At 40.1% G+C, this 22,873-nt stretch overlaps 1 non-coding gene across 1 annotated transcript; it reads left to right on the top strand.

The window, feature by feature from the left end:
- Positions 1–11,655: 11,655 nt before the first annotated feature.
- Positions 11,656–11,762, top strand: LOC122067888. The gene has a single exon (XR_006136905.1). It is a non-coding gene; the product is annotated as a small nucleolar RNA R71 (small nucleolar RNA).
- Positions 11,763–22,873: the final 11,111 nt, after the last annotated feature.

Below are 22,873 nucleotides of genomic sequence, written 5' to 3'. Positions count from 1 at the left end.
GGGCCCGTAGGCATGATATTTACACAAGAAGAATACAATTTACATATCAAGTACACAAAAGGGATTGCCAAAAATTCAAAGAGTAAGCTCAGCTTGGTATCAAAACTGCGGTCCCGCAACACAACCCTCGCACGAGCAATCCGTGCCGTGCTTTAGTTCCTCGGGGACCCACCAATCCTCTTTAGGGAATTCAACTGTGGGGCCCGAACCTTGCTCTTCAGGTTGATGACCTGCAAAATCCTCTAAAAGGGGTGCACACGAGGGATGAGCTCACTAGCTTAGTAAGTGAAAAGAAGGACCACACAGCAGTCCACACAACAATCACAACCATATGCACTATATGTTATACAATTCATTTTTAATCACATCCACTTAACAACATTACTAAGTCTTTGGTTTAGTGCTACTACAACCACAGTGCACGTATACTCCGGGTACGAGCTGCGAACTCCATCCAGTGATACGTCCATAGGGCTGTCGGAGAAGGCCCACCGCGAGTACTCAAAAAAGTAAAGCATGCTGACCAACGACTCTCAACATAAAAGTAAATGACAGAAAATAAAGGTGCTGACTCCAGCAATTTAAAATCAGTACGATTGGCCCTCTTGAATATACCACCGGGGTTACCAACTGTCCTAATGACCAGCCGGGCGTATGTCTAACCGCCACAGTGACCCGACAATTGCGACCACTGCTTCCCCCCAAATGGTAACCCAACACCTCAACCCCTGTTGGGAAGGGTTGTATCACGGGAAGATGATAATCCTACACCGCATGCTCCTATATGACATAGTACTATTGCATAGTGCCTCCACGTCCCATTCCACGAGCCACCATTGCACTCGTTTCCGAGCCAACTACGGAATCTAGTCTATTAATGCATTATGCACAATGATGTCAACATTCATCACATAAGCACATCACCATTTGACATTGAGAAAATAAACACAACACGCATGACATAAAAATATGAGGATGGCTAAGCTACATAGCATTTGCATGATGACATGACTAGTCTAGATACAATTAAATGAATGCCAAACAAGCCTTGAAACAAGGTCAAACATCCTCTCCCCACTTACTTGTAGTGTACAAAGACTCACGCCTGGTACGGGTGAGATCCAGTGCGAGAAGCGTAAGATTTGGTGAACCTATCATGAGTGAATGGGGTTAGCATTTCACCACTTTGGGGTCAAAACTAACAAGATTTGGTGACAAACTCATGTTTAGAATCCTAAAAGAAGGTCGCACATCCGTTTTGGGTCCATTCAGACTTAAAAATCACGCCGGGAGCCTCCCAGGTGGGTCAGACAACCCACCTGTCATGACCCACCAGTTATGACCGGCGGGTAGGTCGACCCCCGGTGCTGACCCATCGGTCATGACCGACGGGCAGGTTGGCCCGACAGTCGGCCCACCGGTAGGGCCCTTTGGTTGGCCCCAAGGGCCCTACTAAGATCGGCGGGTAGGTTGGCCCGCCGGTAGGGCCCGTTGGTTGGCCCTGCTAAGACCGACGGGCAGGTTGGCCCACCGGTCGGCCCACCGGTTGGGCCCGTCGGTTGGCCCCGAGGGCCTGACCTCTCAGGCGAGCCATTTGGCCCACTTTTTTGGCCTAAAAATGCCATTTTTCCTCGAATCCTTCCCTAACCTTTGGGGAATTCAAATGGGGCTTTTCCAAACCCATTCTCCACACATTCAAAGTCTCATAAGATGGTTCTAACCTAGATCTAGGTTAGATTTTAGGAATGGAAGCCATCTTACTTTCTTTGCTCAAGAACTCGTTCAAAAATCCCAAAATCACTTCAAATCACCAATGCTCCTCCAACCGTGGAAACACTTCTTCAAATCCTTCAAAATCATCACATAAACCATCTATTAAACCTTATATTTATCATCTCAAGGGGAATCTACAAGACCTCAAGGAACTCTACCCAAATCAAGGGTTTTATTTGGGTTTGGTGAAAGTTTAAGACCATAGCCTTTGCTCACCTCTAAACGTAGATCTCGTGTTGGAGATCACTTTTCCGGCGTCGGAATGGGAAGATCAAGCCTTGGCGCTGCTTAAATCCATTCCTTCTTCCTCTTCCTTCCCCTTTCTTCTTCGTTCTCTTTCCTTTCTTCTTTTCTCTCTCCTCTTAAATCTTCTCACCAACTATTCAGTGTAATAAATGAGATATTAAAAAAAAACACAAATCTTGCTATTTATACTTTCTTAAAATCATTAGTGACACATGGGTGGGTCACTCAGGTGGGCAGATGCACCCACCTGTGACTGCCCACCTGAGGGCTGAAAATTTGCCAACAAGTGGGATTTTAATGGAATTCGACTCTCGATATGAATCTCACTCTCGGCATAAGGTATATTATACATATGCGCTTTAGGATACGGCTACATACCTGCTTTATCCGTACATGGCCTTATGATATGTGCATGTACACGGCTTGGGTACACCCATCTCCTCTGGCATTGACTCGGACTTGTCCGGTCAACCGGTGTTCAAAGTTACCCTTGCCATCATGGTCTATAAGGAACCCGCCTTAACCCTCTCCGGTTCGGGTCCTGCATGGTTAAACTGGGTCAATCGTGTAATTTGTCCGGATTTAAAAAGTAGGGTATCACATAGTGACTCCAAGAGTAATCAGCAATCCTCCCCCGGCATGGTATAGAGATCATGAATATTGTGCTTACCACACTCAGAAGGGTCACAACACTGAAAGATGTATAGGTCTACAACATGCAATCCAGGAATTAGTAGACAACGGGACTATTGAAGTAAGGTCATGCAAACTCCCAATGTCAACACCAATCCACTCCACAACCATGTGAACAATCTAGATGAGGAAGCAACAGAAAGTGTTCCCACTCAGTTGATCACACTAGAGTTCAGAAGAATCACATGAATGCCCATGCTTATAGGAGGGCCATGATTCAAAGGGCTAAGGTCATGAAGGCTCCTAAAAGAGAAGGGTCATCAGAAGAAGGATCAAAAGATCAGACATTTGCCAGTCATCCTTCCTCATCAATAGAAGAATCTACCGCACCATACCTCCAACCTTCACTATATTACCAACCTCCACCATACCTCCAGACTAAGCGTCGAGAGCTTGAGACATTGAGACAATAGCCTAGAGAAGGATTCACCGCCTTCTTGATAAGGTTTAGGGATAAGGTTGCCAAGATGATAGATCGGCCTTTAGAAGCAGACCAAGTAGAAATGTTGATTGAAAACTTGTCTAACCTTATTATGGTGTTCTTTACTACCAACATCTGCAAACTTTTGATGCCTTGATAGCCATCGAGACACGTGTGGAAAACCAAATCCTAAGAGATGCTCAATATCAGGGATCCTCCTAAGATGTAGGAAAGAACACCAGAGTTGGATGAGGAAAGGGTCCCGAAGCCAATGTGGTAGGTGATGTCCAACAGTCAGTCTCACCTGTCACCTCTTCATCACCAATCTTGATACAAGCAGATACTTCTACTTAGAAGGCTCCTCGCCTAAAGAGATAATTCACTGATTTGGGAATGCCCGTGACAGCAGTGTATAAAAGAGTTAAAGAAATAAGGGTTTCTAAGGACAGTGGCTCCAAGAGTAATCAACAACCCTCCTCTAGCTTGGCATAGAGATCATGAATATTGTGCTTACTGTTTGAGATTTTAAATGTAACCGCAAGCGTACGGATTAGTGTAGCTACGGGTCGAACTCAGGGAGAGCAACCACTTTATTTTTTTTTCTTTTAATAATGCGAAAGTGAACCTATTAATGGTTGTAATTTAATTCTAACTACCATCCTAAACATATGTATCTAAAATAACATCCTAACCATTCGCCATCTAAGAATTTAAAGACACAAGCCACGCAATTAAAATTAAATAAATAAATAACTGAAAATAAACAACCCACGCAATTAAAAATATAGGAAAAAAATGATGAAATAAAAATAAAATAAAAGAAAGGGGAGGAAGCTAGAGAGAGACTCACAAGTAGGTTTCTCTACTTAGCCCGAGGGATGCATCATAATATGAGCTTCCCTACTTGACCAAAGAGTCACTCTTACAAGGGTTACTCTACTTGGCTTTAGGGAAAGGGAGGCAATTAAAATAAAAACAATAAAATGATGGTTCTATGGCTAGGAGGGGTAAAGCTAACACATACACCAGCCATGAACCTTGGGGGAAAGGGATACCAATAATGTAATGACTGAAATTAAAATCCTAAATTAAGAAAGAAAGGGTAGTCAGAAGAGGGAATGAGAGGGGGGAGAGAAGACTACTGAGGGAGCCTACTTACATGAACTTCAACCCTTGAACTGAAAACTTGATCGATTTGAGAGACTACCAATACTAAAAACCAGATCTAGAATAAACCAAATCTGAAATTTCTAGTACTAGAGAAAACAAATCTTGAAAAAAAATTGCTCCACGGCTCGTGATCTTGTCACCTAGATCTAAGCCTAGAACTATAACTTAAAAAATTACAACTCAATTGCATAAATCATAAACATAAAAGGGCAGAATAAAAATAAAAGAGTGCTTGAATTAATTGAAATAAAAAAAAAAACTATTACAAAAGTGATTAAAGAAAAGATAAAGAAGAACTAAAACTAAAGAGAGAGCAAGAGAAAGAGAGAGCAACTAAAAAAAAATAGAAGAAGAATGAATTGTCTCCCCTCTTACTTGAGTTGTATTTATAGGGAATGGGGAGGTATGGTAACAAATTTCTCTTTCCTAAAAGAGAGAAACCCACAATTGATAGTAAGATCTTTTGAGTCCAAAAGTGCTAAGATGGAGGAGAGAGAAAAGAGAAATAAACTTGGAGAAATTTCCTATAATTTTTTTGCTTATTTTCTTTCCTTTTTTTCTAATTTATTTCTCTTCTTTTTCTCCCTCCAAGGGACGATTTTCTTCTTGCTTTGTGTGATTTGGACAATATTTTGGTGATGATGTGGAGGAGAGAGAAGATTTGGACAATCTCTATTTCTCCCTTTTTTTTCTTTCCTTTTTTTTTCTTCTCTTCTTGCTTCCACGATTTTTCTTGCTTCTAATTTGATGTGGAAATCCCCTCCATGCCCTTAGTGCTTTAAGTGAGTGAAAAGCAGGAAATCTTCAACAAAATTCTCTAAAAAAAACAACCATGAGATTCGAACTTGAGACCTCTTGGTGAGCAAGGGAATTTTGCACACCATAGCTCACCAACTACACTAGGTAGTTGTTGTTACAAAAAAAAAATCTTTAATCACTTAAGGATGTGGTCCATCGATCCTTGTTGGCAATCGAAATATTCCTTGTACCTCTGGGACAATTGCAAACGGGCTGGTTCTGCATCTCGGTTCAGTTCTGATCCATTATTCTTTTTCTGGCCCGAAAAGAATAATCATTTGTATGGGTGACCAAACGAATGTGTACTTTTAATTGAACATGTCCATCTTGCTCAGAATTTTGTCCTCTTCGCAACCATGAAAAGAAATAGGACTTCTTTACGTGTAAAATTGAAGATATAGCGCCTGATAGTCCTTAAGGCCTTGAAAATATAAAACCTGCAAAAAGAGAGTAAAACCCAAGGTAGCTCCATTCTAAATATGTAAAATGCATGTTTTACTACCCTAGATTTCACACATAATTGTGCTCATCAGAATTCCCCCACACTTAGACTTTGCTAGTCCTCGAGTAAAATAAAAAGAAAAAGAATAAAGACAAAAAACCTAACTCACTTTCGTAGGAATCACGGTTGCACTTAGCATGTGCAACAAGCCTTTAAACCCCTAGGTCACCCCTAGTGGACGAGTTATGTCTCGTGGGTGTTTACAGTGAATATACACCCAAAATTTAGAATAAACAAATCTCAACCTTGGCTAAAGGTAAGGGTCATACTGATCCGAAGCAAAGATAATTTTTCTTACAAGGGACCCCCACACTTGAACTTTTATTACCCTTTATCAATTCCAGGCACTAGCATATTTCTTAATTTGGAACTCACCTCGTCTCTTCTAAAACATCCTTATCTTAAGGCAAAACCACTTGTGAAGAAATAGGGAACCAATGACTAAGGCGTTGGAGTGTTTTTGACCAAACATGTTACCAAGCATTAATGACATTTGCACATTTTTTTTCTCTTTTTTTTTTTTTTGCTTAATAAACTCTATTCTACTCCACTACTTTTGGCCTGAATGACATGGTGGAGCAAACACCAGACACCCAAGTTACTATGTAGCTTTGCTTTTTGCATATGCCCACAAAGACAGTGATGCTAGAATTTCTTCAGAAGTTTCCTCCCAAGGAATTTCGATCAAGATACCACGCTTCCTGAGGTGCAATTGTGCATTTGTCAATCCATGCCAAATTAAAAAGAAGTTCTCAACTCCAAATCAAAAGTACAAGGAACCCACAGACTTACATATGGTCCATCACCATAAAACAGGGGTCTCTTATTTTTCAAAAGAAAGTCCCATCTCAAGACACAGGCATGTTTCTTTCTTCTCAACAGGGTTTTTATACGTTCAAAATGGGTACCTTAATCAAAACTTTTATTTTCATACATCAAACAACCGAATGGTCTGATCATTAGCCAAAAGCCAAAGTAGGACTTTATCCTTAGCAAGCTCAAAAATAAAAAGAAAAACAAACAAAACAAAGTGAAAAAAAAACAAAAACTGGTTTCCCTTCCCTACACTTAAGTCATGCAATGTCCTCAATGCATGGAAAGAATTAAAAACAAAGACAATGCAAGGGGGTCATACCTAATTAAAAGTTTGTCATCAGTGTAAAGAGGTTCATGGAGATCCATGACCTCTTCACTACTAGTATTAGGAAACTCAAGGAACGATTTCAAACGTTGACCATTAACCTTCGAAATTACCCCTGTTCTTGGATTCAAAATCTCCGCAGCCCCATGGGGATATACATTATAGACAATAAAAGGGCCATCCCATCGGGATCTAAGTTTATCAAGAAAAAGATGCAATCAAGAGTTGTACAATAAGACCTTATCACCAATTGCAAAAGATTTGCGTAGAATGTGCTTATCATGGAAAGCTTTGGTCTTTTCCTTGTAAATCCTAGAACTTTCATAGGCATCATTCTTAAGTTCCTCCAACTCAGATAGTTGGAGCCTACGGTGAATTCCCGCATCAGACAAATCAAAGTTGAGCTTCTTGATGGCCCAAAAGGCCTTATGCTCCAACTCAACTGGTAAGTGACAAGCTTTCCCATACACCAAACGGTAGGGAGACTGACCAAGGTCGGTCTTGAATGTAGTCCGATGGACCCACAAGGCATCAATGAGCCTAAGGGATCAATCCTTACAGTTGTGATTAACAGTTTTTTCCAAGATTTGTTTGATCTGCCTATTAGACACCTCCACTTGGCCACTAGTTTGGGGGTGATAAGGGATAGATAACTTATGGGTGATCCCATACTTTTTCATTAAGGCCTCAAAAGGCCGATTACAAAAATGAGTACCCCTATCACTAATTATTGCACGTGGTGCACCAAAGCGGGAAAAAATATTCTCTTTGAGAAAATGGACCACCACTTTGTGGTCATTAGATTTACAAGGTATGGCCTCTATCCATTTAGAAACATAATCAACGGCCAAAAGTATGTACAAATTCCCAAAGGAATTAGGGAATGGTCCCATAAAATTGATTCCCCATACATAAAAGATCTCAACTACTAAAATAGGGTTGAGAGGCATCATGTTCCTCTTATTGATATGGCCAAAAGACTGGCAGGCGGGACAAGCCTTGCAAAAATCAAAAGCATCTCTAAAAAGAGTGGGCCAATAAAATCCACATTGGAGAACCTTTGCGGCAGTCTTCTTAGGTCCAAAGTATCCACCACATGCATGATCATGACAAAAAGAGAGAATAGAATGTTACTCATGATCATGAACACATCGTCGAATAATCTGATCCAGACATATCTTAAACAAATAAGGATCATCCCAGAAAAAATGCTTAACTTGGGAATGAAACCTATACTTATCTTGGGTGGACCAGTGATCCGGAGTCACACTTGAAACTAAGAAGTTGACAATGTCAGCAAACCATGGTTCACTGGACATTGCAAATAATTGTTCATTTGGAAAGTTCTCGTTGACTGGAGAATCGACAGTCAAGGAATTTGAAAGTCGGAATAAATGGTCTGCAACTAGGTTTTCAACTCCTTTCTTATCCCTAATTTCTAAATCAAACTCTTACAAAAGTAAAACCCACCTAATGAGACGGGCTTTGGCATCCTTCTTCTGAACTAGGTATCTGAGAGCAGAATGATCAGTATACACCACCACATGTGAACCAACTAAGTAAGACCGAAACTTTTCTAATGCAAACACAATAGCTAAAAATGCTTTTTTAGTGGTTGTATAATTGAGTTGTGCATCATTTAAGGTCCTACTAGCATAGTAAATGACAGTGGGAAACTTATTAATCCTTTGACCCAAAATTGCTCCTATGGCAAAATCCAAAGCATCACACATCAGTTCAAAAGGTTCAGTCCAAACAGGTGGTTGAACAATGGGTGCATTGGTCAACTCCTTCTTAAGTTGTTTGAAGGATTCTAGGCACTCTTTAGAAAATTCAAAAGTTTGATCTTTGGCAAGTAATGAAGTGAGAGGTCGGGCTAACTGACTAAAGTTCTTAATAAACCTTCTATAAAAGCCTGCATGCCCTAGAAAAGACCGAACATCCTTAACAGATTGAGGAGGTGGTAAATTATCAATTAAATCCACTTTGGCTTTATCTACCTTAATTCCCTCCTTGGATATTACATGGCCTAAAACAATACCAAATTTAACCATAACATGGCATTTCTCCCAATTCAAAACCAAATTCTTAGATGTTCACCTTTTCAAAACTAGGGAAAGATGATGAAGACATTCAGAATAGGAATTCCCATGAATTAAAAAGTCATCCATAAATACTTCTAAGAATTTTTCGACCATGTCAGAAAAAATTCTCATCATGCATCGTTGGAGCGTAGCAGGGGCATTGCAAAGCCCAAAGGGCATACGCCTGTAAGCAAATGTTCCATATGGGCATGTAAAAGTGGTCTTATATTGGTCCTCTAAAGCAATTGGGATTTGGTTATAGCCAGAATATCCATCAAGAAAACAATAGTATTCATGTCCAGCTAACCTCTCTAACATCTGATCAATGAATGGCAATGGGAAGTGGTCCTTCCAGGTTGCCACATTAAGTTTCCTGTAGTCAATGCACACACGCCATCTTGTTTGGACACGGGTAGGGATCAAATCATTATTGGCATTAGGAACTACAGTCACACCAGACTTCTTAGGCACTACGTGAACTGGGCTTACCCATTGGCTGTCAGAAATAGGATAAATTATTCCATGATCCAAGCACTTTAGGATCTCTTTCTTAATGGCTTCCATTATCACTGAGTTAGCTCTTCTTTGGGATTTCGTGGATCGTTTGGAATCCTCTGTAAGATGTATATGATGTTGCACAATAGAAGAGCTTATACCCTTGATATCAGCCATGGTCCAACCTAGGGCTTCCTTATTATCTTTTAACACTTTAAGTAACTCCTCTTCCTGTCTAGAAGTCAAATTTGAAGAAATTATTACAGGAAGAGTCTGGTCAGGCCCTAGGAAAGCATACCTCAAATTAGATGGCAACTCCTTAAGATCTAGCTTAGGGGGCTCAACTATGGAAGGTTTGAGAATGGAATTAGAAAGGGGTCATAAGGGCTCCACAATTGTGTGAAGACTCAAGACTTCAGAAAAGAAATTTTCACTGTCATCATCCAACTCATCCATACACTCTTGGAATTCTGAATCAAAATCAATATCAAAGTTGGTAACTAAATCATTAGAAAAATACAGAAAATCCTCAAGCATATTGATCTCTTCTTCCATATGTGGTTGCTTGCCAATCCTAAACATGTTAAACTCAACAGTTTGGTTACCAAAAGATAATCTTAGGAAACAATTTCGGCAATTGATTAATGCATTACTGGTAGCCAAGAATGGTCTTCCTAGAGTTATTGGGATATCATCCTTGGTTGAGAAGGGCTTAGTATTTAACACAATGAAATCAATAGGGAAAATAAATTCCCCCACCTTTAGTAAGACATCCTCAACCATCCCTTTAGGAATTTTAACAGACCTCTCTGCCAACTGAAGAGTAGTTATAGTGGCTTTCAATTCTCCCAATCCAAGTTGCTTGTACACATGGTAAGGTAAAAGATTCACACTTGCACCAAGGTCAAGTAAGGCATGCTCAATGTAGGTGTTGCCTATGACACAAGCTATGGTAGGGCTCCTTGGATCCTTATACTTGGCTGCTATAGGTTGAGTAATTATGGAACTAATGTTACCTGCTAAGAATGCCTTTTTGGGCACACTAGTGATACGTTTGTGAGTACACAAATCTTTCAGTACCTTTGCATAGGTGGGGATCTGGGATATGACATCCAAAAGAGGGATGTTCACTTCTACCTTTTTGAAGACTTCTAAAATTTTGTCCATGGAAGCAGTCTTCTTGTTTACCAAATGATTAGGAAATGGGACAGGATGAACATAAGGACTGTTAGGGATTTGCCTCTGTTCAGAAGAATCATTTTTGGGTTCCTCAACCAAATCATCTTTAGTTTCAGAAAAATCTTTAGGTTCATCAGACGAACCTGGAACAAGAGGCACACTTGTGTCCTCAACTGAAGGAGAGTTAACAGGAGTAATAGATGAGGAAGATTTAGGAACGCTCTGTTGGTACTCTCTATCACTCCTAAGGGCATAAACAACATTACATTGGTTAGAGGGCCCTTGTTGGGTCTGACCTTGTACTATATTCAGTGGTGCATTAGTTGATGTTTATGAACTAACAGGCTGATGATGCCTAGGGTTAGGCTCTGGTTGACTGGGTAAAGTTTCCTTCTCCCTCTCACGCATAATTGAGACAACTTGGGTATGTTCTCTCGTAAGATTTTGATGGCTTGTCATGAGGAGGGCCATATTTTTTTTCAAGTCACTATTCTACTTGCCTCTTCAGTGTTGGTAAACCCAGGGGGTTGCTGATAAGATGATAGGAGAGGGGCCTTAGGAAAACTAGCCTGAGGTCCTGCATTTGACCTAGAAAAAGTATTTTGAAAAAAACATTGTTGTGCAAAGGGAGTCCTTTAGGGTCCAGGTTGACCTTGATTATGAAAATTGGAAGGCACTGCTTGGTTGTTCTGATTCCAAGAAAAATTTGGGTGATTTCTCCATCCTGGATTATAGGTGTTACCATATGGATTATTCTGGTATAAGGTATTAACACTATCATTAGAAGTGCCCCCAGAGGTGTTGGGGCATTCTTCTATGACATGTCTAGGGGACTGGCACCAAGCACAAATCTTAACTAAATTGACTGATGATGGCTCTCTAGGAACAATAGCCTCAATCCTCTTGATTAGGCTATCCAAATGGGCTTCCTTCGCTACCATCTCATCCACAAAATATCCTTTCCCTCCTATGGTTCTTTCACTCTCTTGGGTGGATTCCCACTCATGGGTTTTGTCAGCTAAGTCAAGTAAGAATTCCCATGCCTTTCCTTCATCTGTAAAGGATGTGAATCCCTTAGGGCACATAGACTCTATCATTTATTTAGTTGGGTAATCAATACCCATAAATTATTTGACATAAATGCCATAGGTCTAGGCCATGGTGAGGGCATTCTTGGAGTAGATCCTTGAATCTCTCCATAAGTTTGGAAAATGACTCATTAAGCTTTTGCCTAAACTGAAGGATATCACTTCTAAGCTTATTAGTCTTGTGAGTTGGGAAAAACTTCTTAAGGAAGACAACTGTGAACTATTCCTATGAGGTTATGGAATTTGTGGGTAACCCATACAACCACTTCTTAGCTTGGTCTTTTAATGCAAAAGTGATAAACCTAAGCTTAACAGCATCATCAGAAAGCTGTTGGATCTTAATTAGAACACATACCTCTTCAAATTCCCTTAGAAATAGGTATGCATTCTCAGAGGTCAACCCATGGAAGTGGGGCAACATAGTGATGTATTGAGATTTGAGTTCAAAATTATTGCCCTGGGCTTGTGGTAGAATTATGCAGGAAGGTTGGGCTGTTCTAGCAGGGTAGAACCGATCTTTTAAAGATTTAGGTAAAGGATTTTGCTGTTGGTCTCCCATATTGAAGGGTTTTAAAGAGAGCAAACGTATAGGGTCACTACTTGTTGGATCTCTTCTTTCTAACCGATTCTTAGTATTACGTACCCACTTAACACTCATGCAATAGAAACTACCCACAACTAAAGTAAGACAAGCACAAAAGAATGGATGGCAAAACTTTTTTTTTCAATGATTTTTTTTATTTTTTTTTTGATTTTTTATTTTTACCTTTTTGGGAGCTTACCGACAGGGATCCGGGGTTGTTCAGGTCAATTCCTGAGGTACTGCTACAGGGTGAAACCTGTCTTTATCATACTGTGAGGCATGGCGACCTCCACTGATACAACTATTATTGCAAGTTGTTCTTCTCCGGAATTCAATAAAAGAAAAGAAAAAACAAAACAAAGTAAACAAAACACTCCGATTTACCAAAAGAAAGCGAAAAATAACATGGAACTATCTCCCCGGTAACGGTGCCAAAAACTTGTTTGAGATTTTAAATGTAACCGCAAGCGTACGGATCAGTGTAGCTACGGGTTGAACTCAGGGAGAGCAGCCACTTTATTTTTTTTTATTTTAATAATGCGAAAGTGAACCTATTAATGGTTGTGATCTAATTCTAACTACCATCCTAAACATATGTATCTAAAATAACGTCCTAACCATTCGTCTTCTAAGAATTTAAAGACACAAGCCACGCAATTAAAATTAAATAAACAAATAACTGAAAATAAACAACCCATGCAATTAAAAATAAAGGAAAAAATGCTGAAATAAAAATAAAATAAAAGAAAGGGGAGGAAGCTAGAGAGAGACTCACAAGTAGGTTTCTCTACTTAGCCTGAGGGATGCATCATAATATGAGCTTCCCTACTTGACCAGAGAGTCACTCTTACAAGGGTTACTCTACTTGGCTTTAGGGAAAGGGAGGCAATTAAAATAAAAACAATAAAATGATGGTTCTATGGTTAGGAGGGGCAAAGCCAACATATACACCATCCATGAACCTTGGGTGAAAGGGATAGTAATAATGTAATGACTGAAATTAAAATCCTAAATTAAGAAAGAAAGGGTAGTCAGAAGAGGGAATGAGAGGGGGGAGAGAAGACTACTGAGGGAGCCTACTTACATGAACTTCAACCCTTGAACTGAAAACTTGATCGATTTGAGAGACTACCAATACTAAAAACCAGATCTAGAATAAACTAAATCTGAAATTTCTAGTACTAGAGAAAACAAATCTTGAAAAAAAATTGCTCCACGGCTCGTGATCTTGTCACCTAGATCTAAGCCTAGAACTATAACTTAAAAAATTACAACTCAATTGCATAAATCATAAACATAAAAGGGTTGAATAAAAATAAAAGAGTGTTTGCATTAATTGAAATAAAAAAAAATCTATTACAAAAGTGATTAAAGAAAAGATAAAGAAGAACTAAAACTAAAGAGAGAGCAAGAGAAAGAGAGAGCAACTAAAAAAAACTAGAAGAAGAATGAATTGTCTCCCCTCCTCTTACATGAGTTGTATTTATAGGGAATGGGGAGGTAGGGTAACAAATTTCTCTTTCCTAAAAGAGAGAAACCCACAATTGGTTGTGAGATCTTTTGAGACCAAAAGTGCTAAGGTGGAGGAGAGAGAAGAGAGAAATAAATTTTGAGAAATTTCCTATAATTTGTTTGCTTATTTTCTTTCTTTTTTTTTTCTAATTTTTTTTCTTCTTTTTCTCTCTCCTAGGGACGATTTTCTTCTTGCTTTGTGTGATTTGGACAATATTTTGGTGATGATGTGGAGGAGAGAGAAGATTTGGACAATCTTTATTTCTCCCTTTTTTTTCTTTCCTTTTTTTTTCTTCTCTTCTTGCTTCCACGATTTTCCTTGCTTCTAATTTGATGTGGAAATCCCCTCCATGCCCTTAGTGCTTTAAGTGAGTGAAAAGCAGGAAATCTTCAACAAAATTCTCTAAAAAAAAACAACCATGAGATTCGAACTTGAGACCTCTTGGTGAGCAAGGAAATTTGGCACACCATAGCTCACCAACTACACTAGGTAGTTGTTGTTACTAAAAATGAATCTTCAATCACTTAAGGATGTAGTCCATCGATCCTTGTTGGCATTTGAAATATTCCTTGTACCTCTGGGACAACTGCAAATGGGCTGGTTCTGCATCTCGGTTTAGTTCTAATCCATTATTCTTTTTCTGGCCTTAAAAGAATAATCATTTGTATGGGTGACCAAACGAATGTGTACTTTTAATTGAACACATCCATCTTGCTCAGAATTTCGTCCTCTTCACAACCATAAAAAGAAATAGGACCTCTTTACGTGTAAAATTGAAGATATAGCGCCCGATAGTCCTTAAGGCCTTGAAAATATAAAACCTATAAAAAGAGAGTAAAACCCAAGGTAGCTCCATTCTAAATATGTAAAATGCATGTTTTACTACCCTAGATTTCACACATAAATGTGCTCATCACTTACCACACTCAGAAAGGGCACAATACTGAAAGATGCTTGGGTCTGCAACATGTAATTCAAGATTTGGTAGACAACTAAACTATTGAAGTCTAGGACAAGCAATCTCCTAATGTCAATACCAATCCACTCCCAGACCATGGAACAATCAACATACTGGCAACAATGAGTGACTAGTAAAATTGGGATCCTCAGTTCTTTGATCCAACCCATTTTATTAGGGATTCTAAGGAGTACCAAGAGGAGAGGCGTGTTGAGTGGAGAAATAAGTTCTTACTTATGTAGAAGTTTTCTCTTCCTCCGGAATTGGGAGGGCACATCAATTATCTCATTAAGGATGCTTGTCAAAAGAAGTGCGACTCCTTCTGAAGAGCCGTTCACATGTATCTGTTGGATAAGCACTTTTGGCATCCCCTGTTCTATAATCATGTGAACAACCTAGACGAAGAGGCAACAGAGAGTGATCCCACTCAGTTGATCACACCTTGAGCCTAGAAGAATCACATGAATGCCCACACTTATAGGAGAGCCATGAGTCAAAGGGTTAAGGCTATAAAGACTCCCAAAAGAGAAGAATCCTCGGAAGAAGAACCAGAAGATCAGGTATCCACTATCCCTCCTTCATCATCAACAAGGGGATCCACTATACCATACCTTTAACCACTACCATACTACTAACCCTTATCACACCATTTGCTATACCACCAACCTCCTCCATATCACCGACCTCCACCATATCATGAAGGAGAAGGAATCTCCTCATCTTATCACACCTATCTTCGTCACAATACCCTATCTCTAATTTCACATCACCTTCATATCACCCTGTCTCATATCCCTCATCACCTTCATACCAATCCCATTCCTATGGTTCAGTTGATAATCCAAGAGAAGAATGGATAGACGGATACAACTAGAAGGATATGCTTGCAGTACTGGATTCTCTAAAGATGACTTTGTCAACAGGTTCATTGAATGTCTTAGGGGAAGATCAAGATAATGATCCTACTTCTATGATTCAGCCCACCGTGCCTCAGGAGGATAATCTAGAGACAATTGAAGAAGTCACAGATGACCTCCTCAGAGTATTAATGGCATTGGCAGTGGGAGAACAAATCAAAGAGCACACCTCCCTAATCCACATAGGGAGCGACATAGAAGATGATGAGTCTAGTCTAATCCAACTTTGAGCCAATGAGGTCAAGTCTGTCCTTATGGAAATATTTCGGTCCATGCGCTCTGAATACAATGAGCATTTGGATGCAGGAGAATTTGATGGTCAAGAGGAATCTGATGAAGAACCAAGTGAGGGGGAAATTAGTAAAGAAGAAGATGATGACGACGACAATGAGGACGAGAGTGAAGATGAGATTGATGGGGATGACTCTAATTCTTAAGATTACCCAGACTGGGATGACTACCTGGGGCCTTGGGATAATAACTAAAATGCTCAATGGGTTTGGATATTATTCTCCAAAAGATCCGAGAAGATATTCATTGTTTGCATTGATGAAGATGACCCAATGATTGATCCCACAGATGCAATCCAATCAGCACTCATAATCAACGTGGAAGGAGATGAGCCAGCATCGGATTTAGAAGATAGTGAAGGTATGAGATCACTTTTGAGGATGAGCCAAACCCAATAGCAGAACACATGGGTTATGTCTATAATCATTTGGTTGACAGTAAACTCGAGGCTGATGAAATTGATCAAACGTTAGAAGAAGTGGCCACCAGTGAACATTGCTACACCGAGTAGTTGAAAATCCTTGAAAAGCCCAGCTCTGGATATTTGTGGAGGGCCACACTTGAAGAAATGGTAGATACAGTAGTTGCACGACTTTCCAATGTAGTAAAATAGGTACGAGCCTGGGCTCTGGATATTTGTGGAGGGCCTCGATCTCCCACCCGAAGCCAAGAAGGGGAATTTGAAGAAGAAGATGATCCCATGGTAGGGATAATTACCATAACAAACAGTGATGATGAAGGTTGTTATCCCACAAAAATCATTGTAAAGAAACCTGTCAGTGTGATGGAGACTCAGAGTGGAAGGGATTACAAGGGCAAGGCCCTAGCTGTAGGATAGTCAAGGACTAATGAGGCAGGAACCAGTGGCTTGAATAAAGAGCCGTAGAATCCAATCCTGGCCCAACTCAAGAAGGCCCAGGCCAACATCTCAATTTGGGCATTGTTGATGGCCTCCCCCACACATTATGAAGCAGTCTTGAAGTCTCTCACCAATGTGCAAGTGCCGATCTATATAGATCCAGTGCATCTCTCACACATAATAGGGTCAACTTATGCGATATAGTCATCGATGTTCTTAGACTCTGAACTCCCCAAAGGAGCTCAACATAATAGGGCTCCACACATCACGGTAGAATGTCTTGATAAGGTGGTTCCCTAGGTTCTCATTGAATATGGGTCCACTTTGAATGTTCTACCCTTAAGATCGGCAAAGAGTATTGGCATCAATCTGGAAGAGATGAGGCTGTCAAACCAAACCATAAGGGCATATGACAACACTGAAAGGAAAATCCTTGACATCCTCACCATCACTGTGATGATTGGCCCAGTGAAATATGATATTGATTTTCAGGTCATTGATATACCATCATCTTTCAATATGCTCTTGGGAAGGCCTTGGTTACATCATGCGAAGGCTGTATCTTCTAGTCTCCATCAAAAAATGAAATTCATTTATGAGGGGAAGGTGATTACAGTAGCCAGAGACCCCAAAGTGGTTAACACCTTAGCCAACATTGAAAAAGGAGAAGAGCAAGACTAGCATATTCAACTTAGCGGTTTTGAAATAGAGGAAACTTGTGTAGCACTCGCCAAGGAAATGCCAGATGAAAAGATTTTGGCTAACTATGAAGCTATATGGAGCCCTCTGATGAACCAAATGATGAAGAACATGCAATACTTTCTAGGGATGGGATTAGAAAAATATCATCAGGGGGTTTCAAACTTACCTAGTCCGATGGTCAGCAAAGGAAGGAGTGGTCTTGGGTACATTCCTCAAACCCCTGGACCAAGGAGTAAGAATGGAAGCAAAGGGTAGAAGGTACTAAGGATGACTAGGAAAATATACGCCTCTTACTACCCCACTCTCAATCGGTTCTTCATAAGGGAAGGAGAAGATTTGCCTTTTACAAAAATGTTGAACCGTGGTTTGATGAAACCACTGCGAAGATGCAACCAGGATTTGAGGTATTTTTTCAAGATGAGTTCAACTGGGTAACTCAAGAGGTAGAACAACAGCAAATGCTAACCAAAGAAAGTGATAAAGACAGTTGCATCACCGGGATAGCAAAAATTACACTGATTCAGAATGGGTCTTCCTCTAGTAACCCTACAACATTGATCCGGTCAAAGGAGGCACCAAGTCCTCGAGTTCTCCCAAAAATAGAATGGGAAAAGAAGATAAGGCTCACTTAGAGTTTACAACTTCCCATTGATTTGAAAAGCTACATTTGCTCCCTCCTACAAGAATCAAGAGCCCGAGAGCTACATGAGCTCAAGCCTAGGCCTTTAAGAGGAAGAAGTGTATATGCGAAGAAAAGAAGAGGACAAAGAATGTTGGTCTGCATGTACTGTGCCTGAATCAACTGCAACAGGAAGGTCTATGCGGGTGGTCAAAGATGTGACCAAGGCACCTGGATGGCCTCCCTTAATAGGCTTGGAAAGATGGACTTTATAAAAATTGGATTGAGCAGTCTCCACCAATCCTCACCTCTCATAAAGTTCATCTTCAGGGAGCATGAAATTGATTAGCTGGTATTTGTGAAGAAGCAGACACCTATCCAGAAGAACCATTCCACCTTTGAAGAAATAGCAGTAACTTTTTTGGAAGAAGAAAAAGGCCCTTTGCCCCATTTACTCCTCCATCAAGCCATCGAACCGCTCATGAACTTGACTAGCATTCGGGAGAACTTTAAGTTTACTCATGCTACCGAGTCAACCAGCTTGAATACCACTGATAAATGCATCAAATCAATCATCAAGTCTATGGTTGAGTCAATTGTAGAGTCTTCTATTTATGATTATGAGTCAGCCTTCCCTCTCAAGGAAAGCCCAGAGTCCGTGTATGTCGAGTTTGTTACTCCTTTCATGAAATTTTCGATTTTGAGTATGACATGCCTCATTTTTTTTGATGATGATCTCAATAAATATCAAGAGTTGATAAAACAATGCAAACTAGATGACGAAGAAGCAGAATAGATGATTAGTCTTCTGAAGGATTTCGCCGAAATCTTTGCTTGGTCGTATGAGGATATGCCTGGTATAGACCCCGATATCATACAACATCAATTGTTGACCTATCTAGGGCAAAATTGGTAAAGCAGAAGCTCTAAAGACTGTAGCTAAAATGGAGTCAAAAGATCAAAGAAGAAGTTGTGAAGTAGTGAAATGCAGGGTTTCTACAAGTAGTGAAGTATCCCCAATAGTTGGCTAATATAGTAACAGTGCCCAAGAAAGATGGCAAGGTACGAATGTGCATAGACTTCTGGGACCTTGACAAGGTAAGCCCTAAAGATGACTTCCCATTACCTCACATTGATGTATTGGTTGACAACATGGCAGGGGATGCCTTGTTATCATTTATGGATGGATTCTCGTGATACATCCAAGTGAGCATGCACCTTGAGGATCGTGAGAAGACAATCTTCACCACTCCATGGGGAACCTATTGTTTCAAAGTGATGCCTTTTGGACTAAAGAATGCTGAGGCAACTTATCAAAGAGCAGCTACATGAACAAAGATGTAGAAGTCTATGTGGATGACATGATAGCGAAGTCAAAAGATCGGCAAGGAATATTCCAGCACTAAGGCGATTCTTTGAAAGGATTAAGAAGTATCAACTAAAGTCGAATCCTCAAAAGTGTGTATTCGAGGCAACAACAGGAAAATTGTTGGGATTCTTGGTAAGTGAAAGAGGCATCGAAGTTGACCCTGTCAAAATCAAAGCAATCCAGGAGATGCCCACACCTCAGACTGAGAAGCAGATATGAGGATTTCTGGCAGTATATCAGTAGGTTCATAGCACAGTTGACTACAATCTGCAAACCAATCTTCAAGCTACTGAAGACTGATCAGCCCATGGAATGGAATGACCAATGGCAACAAGCTTTTGATAAGATCAAAGGATACCTTATGCACCCACCAGTATTGACACCACCAGTAAAAGGAGAACCACTTCTGCTGTACTTATCAGTGGGAGAATATTCCGTGGGCTCATTACTAGCACAAAAAGAGATAGAAAAGGGGACAGAGCATGCTATATAATACCTCAGCAAGAAGTTCCTGGAGTATGAGATGCGGTACACATCTTTGAAAAAAACTTGTGCTGCACTAATTTGGGCAATAAAAAGGTTGCGACACTACATGATAGCTTATCCAGTGCATTTGATCTCAAGAATGGATCTAATCAAGTATCTCTTTGAGAAACAAGCTCTAACATTAAGGATGGCCCAATGGTTACTTTTACTATCAGATTTTGACATCACCTATGTTACTCATAAATCTATCAAGGGGTAAGCTATAGCTGATCATTTGCTATCCACCCCATAGAAGATGGAAGAGCCCTAGATGATGCCTTTCCCGATGAAGGAATTATAGCAATAGAAGAAGAAGACACAGCTAAGGAATGACAGTTGCTCTTTGATGGAGCAGCTAATCAAAAGGGGTGTGATGTGGGAATATTGTTTGTCACTCCTGATGGCCTTTACTTGCCTTCGTCCTTAGGCCTCGACTTCCCCTGTACCAATAATATTGCTGAATATGAAGCTTGCGCACTGGGACAAGAAACAACCTTGACTATTGAAGTGAAAAGGATCAAGGTGTTTGGAGATTCATCCATTGTCATTTTTTAGACCAAGGAAAGTGGAAGACCAGAGATAAAAGCTGAGGCCGTATGAAGAACATCTGGAAGAGGTGATTGAACACTTTGAGAAGATCTAGTTTGAAAACTTCTAGAGAGATAATAACAAGTTTGCTGATGCCCTTGCAACCTTGGCTTCCATGGTAAAATGCAACCCTATGGCTAGAGTTTGACCATTCTTAGTGGAATAAGAAGCAGACCCATTTATCAAAATTCAGTGAACCCTCTCACCATTGATGGTCGGTCGTGGTTCACTCATATTATGGATTTTATCAGGGAAAGGAAGTACCCAGCTGAAGCCATAGAAAGAGAAAAGAAATTTTTGTGAAGATATGCCACCCAGTTGATTCTTCAAGGGGACTTATTATATAAGAGGTTCTATGGTGGAATACAATTTTTGTGTGTGGATGAGGAGCAAGCTGCGACAATCATGGAGGAAATTCATCAAGGTATTTATGGATCCCATATGAATGACAAAATGCTAGCTAAGAAGATTCTCAGGCTGGGATACTACTGGAACACAATGGAAGCAGACTACGTGAGTTTTATCAAAAAATGCCACAAATGTCAGATATTTTCCAATATCATACATATCCCGCCAACGGAATTGCAGTCACTCAGTTCTCCTTGGCCATTCTCTACTTGGGGCATTGGCATCATTGGAAAGGTTAATCCCAAATCATCTAATGGCCACGTATTCATCCTAGTAGTCATTGATTACTTTACCAAGTGGGTAGAAGCTCAATCATATGCAGTCCTTACATCTGCTAAGATGGCAAAATTCATCCAAGAAAATATCATTTCCCCGATATGGAGTACCCCAAGAGTTGATATCGGATCCAAAATCCCATCTATGTGGCAAAATTGATAAAATCAGCATGAAGTTTGGTATCCAAAGGCATCGCTCTACCGCTTACAGGCCATAGACTAATGGGGCAGTAGAAGCAGCTAACAAAAACATCAAGGTAATCTTACAGAAAATGGCTGAAACATATAAAGATTGGGCAGATAAGTTACCACTTGCTTTGTGGGCATATCAGACTTTTGTATGATCCTCGACAGGGCTAACCCCTTTTTCTTTGGTATATGGGGTTGAGGCAGTTCTACCTATGGAAATCCTAGTACCATCCCTAAGGGTGCTTCTTGATAGTCAGTTACATAAAGGAGAATGGGTGAAGGCCAGACATGACGAGCTCAACTTTCTCGATGTAAGGCGTATGAAAGCTATGGATAACTCATAGACCACAACGGTAAAGAAATATCCAGATTGGTCAACATGGATCAACTCAAGAAATATTATGTCTGATAGGGTGAATAGCCTGAACTACGCTAGACTTGATTCCTCTCAAGGGATATGTAGGCAACTTGACATGTGCAAGTGCGGTCTCAACCATCTTAAGGTAATAAATTAGTTCCTAGATTAATAGTCAAGGTATCTAAAAAATATCATAATAGTTTGTGTCCCCTAATAATCGCCATTCGGAATAAAAGATTGTTAGGTATCTGTCATTCACCTATGGTCCTCCAAATTCCTATCTAGAATTCTATCTCCTAAAAGTCGTCACCCAACACCAATATATCAAGGCCAGTTTATTCCCCATCCTTGATTAGTCAAAAATATTTTGATGTAGCAGTGGTAAAGGTTTGGTTGTGTCAATAGCTAATGAGTTATACTTTGAAAAATCATCAATCTCTTCTTTTCTTATGATGGTTTCAGAAAAAGTCATGGGCACTTTGGATGAGACATTGAGAAAGTGGACCTTGGACATGAGCATAGTGGCACCAGGTCTGCTAGAAGCTACGAGTATGTCAATGCTCAGCCATATTGGGTGCATTAAGCTATATCACAATCTACTCCAACAGCTGCCTCAACATTGGGATGCCAATCTTCATGCATTTCGGTTTGGGTTGGTTGAGACCTATCCAATTCTCGAAGAATTCTGAGTTTATATGTTATCTCCACCTAAGGGAGAGTTGATTCAACCATCTTTGAAGAAAGACCACTCAGTGGAGATTTAGGACTTTTCGGATGGAAAAAGAAGAAAATGAAGCAATTCATCGAATATGGAAAGATTGACATTCTGAAGGTGGCCAGGATCTTCATTTAATACCTACCACTAGGGGGAATCCATCAGCAATGATCATAGGATGTTTATCTATTATGCATGATAGCCACTATGTTCTCTGAAATCTGGGACATGGTGCATCACTGGTTCTAATAGAGGTGGTAAAGAAATTGAAGAAAGGAGAAGATATCATTCCTACAGTCCTTGCAGAGACATTCAAAGACTTGATGACATGAGCCTTGGCAGTAAATTTGGACTTGATCATTATCATGGAAGTCCTATAATTTTCCAACTCTAGCTACTTGATAAACTGAAGGT

This window comes from Macadamia integrifolia, unplaced genomic scaffold (assembly GCF_013358625.1).
Source record: "Macadamia integrifolia cultivar HAES 741 unplaced genomic scaffold, SCU_Mint_v3 scaffold319, whole genome shotgun sequence".
Lineage (NCBI taxonomy): Eukaryota > Viridiplantae > Streptophyta > Magnoliopsida > Proteales > Proteaceae > Macadamia > Macadamia integrifolia.
The sequence above is the reverse complement of the archived record's forward strand: the minus strand, read 5'-3'. Positions and strand labels throughout refer to the sequence as shown.